Genomic DNA, 10,444 nt, shown 5'->3' with positions numbered 1-10,444 from the left:
TAAAGAAGAGGTGGTATATTTATACAATGGAATACTACTCAGCCATAAAAACTGACAACATAACGCCATTTACAGCAACATGGAAGCTCCTGGAGAATGTCACTCTAAGTGAAGTAAGCCAACAAGAGAAAGAAAACTACCATATGAGATCGCTCATATGTGGAATCTAAATACATACATACATACATACATACATACAAACAAAACAGAAATAGACTCACAGACATAGAAAGTAAACTTGTGGTTGCCAAGGGGCAGCGGGTGGGAAGAGACAGACTGGGATTTCAAAATTGTAGAATAGATCAATAAGATAATACTGCATAGCACAGGGAAATATATACAAGATCTTATGGTAGCTCACAGAGAAAAAATTGTGACAATGAATATATACATGTTCGTGTATAACTGAAACATTGTGCTCTACACTGCAATTCGACACAACATTGTAAAATGATTATAAATCAATTAAAAAATGTTTTAAAAAATGGTCAGAAGCAAATAAACTAAACTTCAATTAAAAAATAAAATAAAGTTTTAAATGACTAGACCAAACCAAGTAGACCCATTACTATATAGTAACGGGTTAACATACATGAAAAACAGGGTACCCACAAATCAAACATTTACAATTGAGTCACAAAAGCCAAAAAGGAGAGGGCTGAGGCATACCAAAAACAAAATCATCAAACAATAAGAAACAGAAAAGAAGAAATTTTTATAGATCAACTGGAAAAAAAGGTTTAAAATGGCAATAAGCACGTATCTATCAATAATGACCTTCAATGTCAGTGGACTAAGCGCACCCATCAGAAGACAGAGGGGGCCCGGGTCCCCGCGGGGCCGCGGTGCCCGCCCGCCCGCCCTGCGCTCCTCTTCCAGCCCCTCCGGCCGCCGGGCATGGTGAGGCGGGGGCGGCCGGGGCGGCGGGTCCCCTGCGCCCCGCCCGTGTGCCCGGGCGGAGGCCGCCATCAGCCGCGCAGGCCACACTCCCTCGGCGGGACCGGGGGACAAGGAGGCGGCCGGGCCCAGGCGCCAGGCGCGGGCCTCCGGAGACGAGGGGCGGCGGGCGCACGGCGCAGTGGCGGCCCCGGCCGCCCCGCCGGCTCCCCGGCCCCAGGCCCGGCCGTCCGGCCGCCACCCTCCTCCTCGGCCGCCGCGGCCTGGGTCAGCGGCGGGCCCGCGGTACCGCGAGCCGCGCGGGAGGACGCGGACCCAGCCGCCCCCGCCGCCCCGCCCGCCGCAGCAAGCGGCGCCGGCGCCGGGGCTGGGAGCAGCACGCGCTCACGTGCCAGGGCGCGAGGGCACCCGCGCGCCACCGGCCACCGCGCGTCCGCCAGGCCGGGCCGCGGCGGCCAGGAAGGCAGCGCTGCGCCGGGACAGAGCCGCCGCCGCCGCCGCCGCCGCCGGGGCCGGGGGCCCCCGGGCGGCCGGAGACGCAGCCAAGGTGAAGGCAGAGGCCAAGCCCCGGGTGGCCGCGTCCCCGCCGGCCGGGGGACCCCGCGGAGGAGGAGCCGCGGGCCCGCTCGCCGCTGCAGCGGGACAACGCGAGCCTGCGCCCGCCGACGCCGCGCAGGCGAGGGGCTGAGCCCCGGGGGCGGCCTGCGGGGCAGCGGGGCACACGAAGCGGCCGCCGGCGCTGAAGCTGGCGCTGGAGCACATCGAGGGGGCGTCTGCACCGCGGATGACTTCCTGGGCGAGGACACCCGGGCAGCAGATCGGCGACGAGGCGATCGCCCTGCACGACGCGGGCAAGTTCACAGACGGGCAGCAGGACATCCATGGCGGTAAGATCACCCGGATCGCGGGCAAGGAGCCCGGCTGCGAAACCATCGGGCTGCTCACGAGCAGCATGGACGGCTGATCCGCCACTGTAACGGGAAGCTGGGCGACTACGAAATCGGTGGCCGGATGAAAACTATGGTTGCTTGTTATCCAGGCAACGGAACAGGTTGTGTGTGTCATGTTGATAATCCAAATGGAGATGGAAAATGTGTGGCGTGTGTATATTATCTTAATATTAAGGCTGGTAGGCCAAGGTAAGTGGAGGTATACTTCGAATTTTTCCAGAAGGCAAAGCCCAGTTTGCTGACATTGAACCCAAATTTGATGGACTACTCTTTTTCCGGTCTGACCCGTGCAACCCTCATGAAGCACAACCAGCATACGTTACAAGGTATGCAAGAACTGTCTGGTATTTTGCCCATGAAAAGAAATTTCACCAAGTTAGGGACATTATTTTAGAGAAGCAGTAGGATACTCTTTCTGCAAGATAAAGACCGCAGCTCCTACAGTTTACTCTAGCACCTGGAGGTAAATGGTCTCAATCTACATCACAACTACAACCTTTCCACTACACAGGGTAGCTGTGTGAGGGCAGAGGCTGTGACTTCTTGGTCCTTGGACCCAGTTATTCCCTGCTTCAAAATAGGTTCAACAAATGTTTGTTAAATTGAAAATTAAATATTGTCATCTGAATCTTCAACAAGCACTACAAATTCAGTATCTTCTTCTCCCATCGTTATCTGTCTTTGTAGATTGCTTCATCACCTATCATTTTCAAAGCCAAAAATGTTGGCTTCAATGACCAGGCAGTCTGCCACTTTGTACTTTATATCCAATTAACGAATCCAACAGACTGTAAATTCCCTATTGGTACACAAATTTGGGTTTCATTATTACTTACCAAAATATTACTTTAGATTCATTCATTTTCCCTAGTATAATGCTTTCTCCAACTCCTCACTTTAAAGTTGGCAGTATTTGCTTTCCAAAAGGTGGAAAAAAGAAGTATAACTGATATGCTAAGACAGGAGAAAAAAATCAAATCATTAATTGTTCAATTAAAAACACAAAAGGCAGAAAAAAGTGGAAGACAAAAATAGTGACAAAAAACAAGGGAAACAAATAAAAAACAATAACAAATATGGTAACTATTAATCCCAACTATATGAATGATTACTTTAAATATCAGTGGTCTAAATGCACCAGTTAAAAAACAGAGATTGTCAGTATGGATCAAAAAACAAGACCCAACTATATTTTTACATAAGAAATCCACTTTAAATATAAAAACATATCTTGATTAAAAGTGGATGAAGAAAAATAGATCATGCTAATATTAATCAAAAGAAAGTAGCAAGACTCATTTCAGACAGAATACAATGTAAGGAAAGTTATCAGGGATAAAGAAGGGTACTACATAATGATAAGTCAATTCTCCAAGAATACATAACAATTTTTAACATATAAGCACCTAAAAACAGAGTGTCAAACTACATGAGGCAAAAACTAATAAAACTGCAAGGAGAAAGAAATGACTGCACTATCATAGTTGAAGACTTCAACAGCAGACTTCAACATCAGTTGAAGACTTCAACCTCTTTCAGAAATGGAGAGATCCATTAAGCGGAAAATTAGTAAGGACATAGATGAACTCTACACCACCATCAATAAACTGGGTAGTTAACAACTACAGACTACTTCATCCAACAACAGCACAAGATAGACCACGTTTTGAGCCATAAACACACTTTAACAAATTTAAAAGAATAGAAATCATACAATGACCACTCTCATACCACAATAAAATTAAACTAGAAATCAATAACAGAACAGTAACTGAAAAATCTCAAAGTACACAGAGATTAACAATATTCTCCTAAACAACAAACGGATCAAAAAAGATATATCAAGAAAAATTTTTAAATGTTTTGAACTAAATGAATATGCAACTTATCAAAATTTATGAAATACAGTGAAGGTATTGCTTAGGGGAAATGTTTCAGTATTGAATGTATGTATTAGAAAAAACAAAAGGTCTAAAATCAGTAATCTAGGTTTCCACTTGGAAAAGAAGAGAAAATTAAATCAAGCTAGGCAGAAGAAAATTAATAAGAATTACCACAGAAATCACTGAAATTGAAAACAGGAAATAAATAGAGGAAATCGACAAAACCAAAAGCTGGTTGTTTGAAAACATCTTTCAAAATCAATAAGCCTCTAGCCCGGCTAACTAAGAAAAAGAGAGAAGGGGCACAAACTGCTAATATCAGAAATGAAAGAGAGGACATCACTACAGATCCCACTGGCATTAAAAGCATAATAAAGGAATAGTGTGAACAACAAAATGCCCACAAATTTGGTAACTGTTGGGCTGCACTCTACAGGCCTGTAAACCCTGTGCTTGCCCGGCCTCAAGACTAAAGAAAGAGCTCAGAGTCAATGACAGAGACACAATGGTTTAATAGATGGGGATCATATACGTCCAAAACAAGAGGGTCCTGGAGTTACATCCCACTATGGACAGCCATTGGCAGGCAGGACAGAGCAGCAGTCTTCAGTCCCAGGGGAAGAGGGAGGTTACCAGTCACAGGGGGACTTGACATCAGGTTGGCTTATCAGTTACCAGAGAAACCAGCAGAGGAGCCTGCCTCTCGCCACCTTTTTGATAAACTAACATAGTGGAGTCATTTTGATCTGAAGATTAGAATATCCACTAGCTAGGAACAGAGGCAAGTACATAGACATTTACTGGTTAGCCTCTGATTAAGAGGGAAGGTCAGTCGTGTGAGTAGGGTGTAGCTAAAGCAGGGACTAGTCAAGCAGAAGGTGTAGAGAGCAAGAGAACAGCCATATTGGATGGCCTGATCATACCGTAACTTAGATGAAATAGACCAATGCTTTGAAAGACACAATTTGCCAAAACTCACACAAGAAGAAATAGACAATCTGAATGAGTCTATACTTATTTAAAAAATTGAATCAATAATCAATAGCTTTCCAAAACAGAAAGCACCATGCCCAAATAGGTTCACTGGTGAATTCTATCACAAATTTAAGGAAGAAATTATACTAATTGTCTACAATCTCCTTCAGAAGATTAAAGGAGAGGAAATACTTCCTTACTCATCTTATGAGACCAGCAGTACCCTAATACCAAAACCAGACAGAGACATTACAAAAAAAGAAAACTATAAACCATTTCTCTCATGGACATAAATGCAAAAATCCTCAATAAAATAATAGCAAATTGCATCCAAAAAATATTTATAAAAAGAATTAAACACCACAACCAAGTGGTATTTACCCCACTCATGCAAGGCTGGTCCAGCATTTGAAAAGTAATAATGTAATCTCTTCCAACCACAGACTAAAAAGGAAAAACTGCATGATCGTATCAATAGATGGAGAAAAAGCACTTGACAGACTCCAACACATATTCGTTACAGTAATTCTCAGTAAACTAAAAATAGAGGGAAATTTTCTCAACTTGATAAAGACTACCTACAAAACTAAAGCTAACAGCCGCAGTGGGAGAAACTTGAAGCTCTCTTACTATGATCAGGTGGGAGGCAAGGTTATTCCTTCTTACAACTCTTTTTTAACATCAGACTAAAAATCCTTGCTAATGCAGTATAAGAAAAGGAAAGAGGTACACAGATTGAGAAGGAAGACTTAACAGTGTCTTTGTTTACACATGCTCTTTGTAGAAAATCTGAAAAAATTGACAAAAAAAATCCAAACAAACAAAACCTTCCTGTAATTCATAAGCAATTCTAACAAGGTTGAAGGATACAAAACTAATACGTAGAACTCAATTGATTTCCTCTCTAACAATCTGAAATTACAAACACAATACCATTTGCATCAGCACACCAAGAATGAAATACTTAGGAATAAATCTGACAAAATATGTACACAATCAGCATGAATAAAATCACAAATTCTGATGAATGAACTCAAAGAAGCACTAAACAAATAGGGAGATATTTCATGTTCATGGACAGGATGACTCAATATTGTCAAGATTTCAGTTCTTCCCAACTTGATCTATAGATTCAGTGTAATCCCAACCAAAATCGCAGCAAGTTGTTTTGTGGATATCAACAAACTGATCCTCACATTCATATGAAGAGGCAAAAGACTTTTTAAGACTTACTGTAAAGTTACAGTAATCAGCACAGTGGGTACTGGCAAAAGAATAGGCAAATAAGTCAGTAGAGAGCCCAGAAATACGTTCCCACAAATAGTCCACTGATCTTTGACAAAGGAGCAAAGGCAATGCAATGGAGCAAAGACAGTCTCTTCAACAAGTGGTACTGGGACAACTGGACATCCACAAGCAAAAAATAAATAAATAAATAAAGAATCTAGACACAGACCTTACAGCTTCACAAAAATTAAATCAAATGGATCACAGACATAAATTTAAAGTGTAAAACTGTGAAATTCATAGAAGACAACATAGAAGACAATCAAAACAGCGTTGGGCATGACCTTTTTAGATGAAGTGCCAAAGACACAATCCATGAAAGAAATAATTGATAGGCTGAACTTCATTAAAGTTAAAAACATCTGTTCTGTGAAAGATGATGTCAAGAGAATGAGAAGACAAGCTGCAGAATGGGAAAAATATTTGCAAAAGATATGTCTGGTAAACTATTTTCCAAAATATACAAAGAACTCTTAAAACTCAACAAAAAAAAGCAACAACAAAAATACTGATCAAAAAATAGACCAAAGATCCTAATAAACATCTAACCAAGAAGATACATAGATTTCAAATAAGCATAAGAAAAGATGATCCATATCGTATATCATGAGGAAAATGCAAATTAAAACAGTGAGACATCTATTAGAATGGCCAAAATCTAGGGCACTGACAGTACCAAACACTAGTGAGGATGTGCAATAACAGGAATATTCAAAGATTGCTGGTGAGAATGCAAAATGGTACGGCCATTTTGGAACACATTTTGATGATCTCCTACAAAACCAAATATACTCTTACCATATGATCCAGCCCTCACACTCAGGTATTTATCCAAAGAAGCTGAAAACATGTCCACACAAAAACCTGCACTCAAATGTTGATAGCAGCTCTGTTTATAATTGCCAAAACTTGGAGCCAACCAACATGCCCTTCAGTAGGTGAAGGATAAATTAAGGTACATCCTGATGCTGGAGTATTAGTAAGCCCTAAAAAATGAGCTGTCAACTCATGAAAAGGCATAAGGGAACCTTAAATGCATATCTCTAAGTAAAAGAAGCCCATCTGAAAAGGCTACATGCTGTAGAGTCTAACTACAGAACATTCTGGAAAAGGTAAAACTATGGAGACAATTAGATCAGCGGTTCCTGGCAGTTGATGGGGAAAGATAAACAAGCAGAGGACAGAGGATTTTTAGGGCATTTTTAGCACTATGGATATTATAATGATGGATGTATGTCATCGTACATTTGTCCAAACCTTTAAAATATACAAGACCAAGAATGAACTCAGATGTAATCTATGGACTTCAGGTGGTTATGAAGCAAAACAGAGATGACAGCACTGCATGGTGATGTTGAAGGAAACTGTGAGTGCAGGCTTCATCCTTGCTCATAACGGTACCATTTTGGTAAGTGGTGTTGATAATGAGGGAGGCTTTATGTATGTGGTGGCAGAGGGTCTGAGGAAAATCTCTTTCCATTCCTCTCAATTTTGTTGTGAATTAAAAGTGCTCTAAAAATTGTCTTTTTTTTAAAATGGATATAAAATATTGCTTCTGCTTTCTTCTCAGTTTTCCCTCTGCTTAGACTTTCAAAGGCTCTTTATTTTCTGTATTAGTCACATACTTACAGTATTCTGCTGGATTTTACTAAATGCCTCCAAACAGCAGTGTCCTCATCAGCTCCTGCCTACAATTTCCATACACCCTGTATTCCCAGCAGGTGTCTCTGTCTTAAGGTAGTTTCCCCAGAAGCAGATCCAGAGGCAAGGATTTGTGTGCAATTCTTTATTATCTGGGAGATGTCCCCGTGAAGCACCATAAACACTCAGGAAAGGAAGACAGGAAAAAAGAGAAACAATAAGGTGTGCATTATAAGTAGGTTTTAGAATGAGGGCAAATACAGATCAATCTCACTGGGGAACCCTGTGATACAGTGAGGAACACTCTTCCCTGTTATCCAGTGCCCAACCCCAATTGCTTTCAAGGGGTATGCATTCTCCGATCAATTTGCCACTGGCCAAGAACTGCTCCTGGACGCATTTGCTCCCTAGCATTTTTAGCCTGCCTCATGCATGAAAAGATAGAATGTCTCTGGCAGAGTTACAGGTGCTTCCAGCTGAACGCATGTTACCAAAATGGTGACTGCCAAGGACATATGGGTGGGCACGGATGCAGGACTATTTTAGTGGACATGACACAGTCTCACTTACACCTCCGTTGCTGTGCTTAAACAGTTACTTCTGTAGGGGCTGCCTTTTTGATTGTTGTTACCAGTGAAATTCTGCTCAACCTCTAGTCCCAAGGTCAGCTGTCACTTACTCTAATTCCATCTCTAAGTAAGAATTAATGATTTCCTCCTCTGTACATCCATCATACATCCCTAGAGATCAAAATGTCAATCCGTACTCATCGTCTCCTTCCACATCACCATGCAGTGCTGTCATCTCTATTTCACAAATGAGGAAACAGTCAGGCAGGTCTGCCCGAGATTACCTGACTCCTAAAAGTTGGAGCCCAGACTCCAACCCAGAATCTTCTACTTGGCTCAAGAAACCAAACAACTTTGAAATGAACTCAACTTGTATCTTTTCCATGAAGTAACTGAAGACCAACTGGCCCCAATAAGTCCCCTGACATTCCAAGAATCAGAACTGCAGTGTGAAACAGATTTATCTGAACACAACCACTTTATATAAATGATTTTTATATGAATTGCTCCACAAAATCTGAGTACAGATATGAACATATTTGTATTTCCTATCAATAACTCAATCATTACCTGCCTTATAAAAAGAAGTGCAATTTCTCCCTCTTGATGTGCCTCATTTCCCTGTTTTGTTTTGTGTTTTTCCAGAATCATGGCAGTTTACACAAACTAAAAAGATTTCACAGCCTTCCACACCCAAGCCTGCAGAGATTCGGTGTCTCAAATAACCACTTCCTCTGCATCCTGCCGCAACACAGTGGACAATGGAAATTGGTCCCACACAGTCTACTTGTCAATGTTAGTCTCCTGCTGTGACTGTCTCAGGGGTCTAAATGCTACGCAGCTGATTTTCAAGGAATTGCACTCATCTTGTGCCCTCAGGGCGGGCTCGGCCTTCCAGCACTGATTGAAGCAGTTAGTACTCAATCTTTTCAGTCTCCTATGCAGTCAGCTCACGGGGTCTGCTGGCCCCAGATTACAGGATAGGATGGTCCCGGTAGCTAGCACTTTATGTAAGGATGTTCACTTTCCTTCCATGTTCTCCCTTGTCAACCCCACTCCCTGTATCATCAATCCAGAATTGGAGTCCTTGTGCTTTTTGACCCTATTAACAGGTGTGATGCTCAGCCCACAAATTCAATTAAGCAAGAAACAGACAATCCTGTGCAGCATAAAACTCAACTTAATTTTTATTGAGACTCACCTTACCCACAAAGGTAGTGGGAAACTTAAGCTTAGTCCCATTCATGATTTTCTGTCTCTTTCTGGGGCCTTGGAGGGTGCCTTGGGATTCAGGAGTGGGAACTCTCTGATCCTCAAGCACTCGCCCATACAGATAGCTGCTGGGACGCCCTCAGCGCTAATGCTCATGCGCCTTTCTAACCCGCTGGCTTGCCCTGCTATCAGCACAGTGGGGCATGGGACCCCTCTCTGAGCTGATCTATGAATCCCATCTTCTCAGACACCCGCATAGCCATGTCCACTCAGAGATTCTGCCCTCACTCACCATTCCTGGTGACGGCCGAGGCCCCAGCCACTACCACACCGGGGCCTGTGCGTGCTGTCTTGTTTTCTGCCTCCAGACTAAGACACATCCCTCTAGCCATGTGGGGCTGAGTCCCACTCTGCCTGCTGCTTTGGACCAAGTATTTTGTCCAATATGCCGCTGCTCTTTCCTCCATGGGGCTTTTGAAAATCAAACAGATAAGATAACAAATAAAAAGCCCCAAAGATGAGCAAGCTCTTTCTACTTTCTGCCTTTTCATACCTCTTCCCTGAATTGGATGGAAGGAAGAGAGAATAATTTAGGGAGAAAGATTCAAGAGCAATATTGCAAACTGTTACCTTAGATACATCTTTAAGATAAAAATAACCCTTTCTACAGGTTCTGTCTTTACACTCCACAAAGCTAACACCCTAAGCCCTGCTCATTAATATCCCCTTTACACTGCATTTCTCTCCAAACACGTCCTTTTGCCCTGTCCTGCTCTTGCATACATAAAAAAATTGCAATTCTAGAAAGTCCTGTCCATCTTTTAAAGATTTGCTTCCTAAAACTCCAAGGTGGTTCTCTGAGTACAAATTCATTCTTTAATGGGCTATTCTACAAAAATATATATAATAAGAAAAAAATTAAATGTGCCAACTGATATAACTTGATAAACCTTAATATCAACACAAGTTACTCCCAGAAGACAGGTGGAGAGGATGGCGAAGCTAATCAGTGATCGGGAAACAATTCTGA

The 10,444-nt window shown here is 42.5% G+C and overlaps 1 pseudogene; it reads left to right on the top strand.

The window, feature by feature from the left end:
- Window positions 1-897: 897 nt before the first annotated feature.
- LOC140691673 (egl nine homolog 1-like) lies at window positions 898-2,252 on the top strand (annotated as a pseudogene).
- The last annotated feature ends 8,192 nt before the right edge of the window (window positions 2,253-10,444 follow it).

The sequence above is a fragment of the Vicugna pacos genome, chromosome 36 (assembly GCF_048564905.1).
Source record: "Vicugna pacos chromosome 36, VicPac4, whole genome shotgun sequence".
Classification (NCBI taxonomy): Eukaryota; Metazoa; Chordata; class Mammalia; order Artiodactyla; family Camelidae; genus Vicugna; species Vicugna pacos.
The sequence above is the reverse complement of the archived record's forward strand: the minus strand, read 5'-3'. Positions and strand labels throughout refer to the sequence as shown.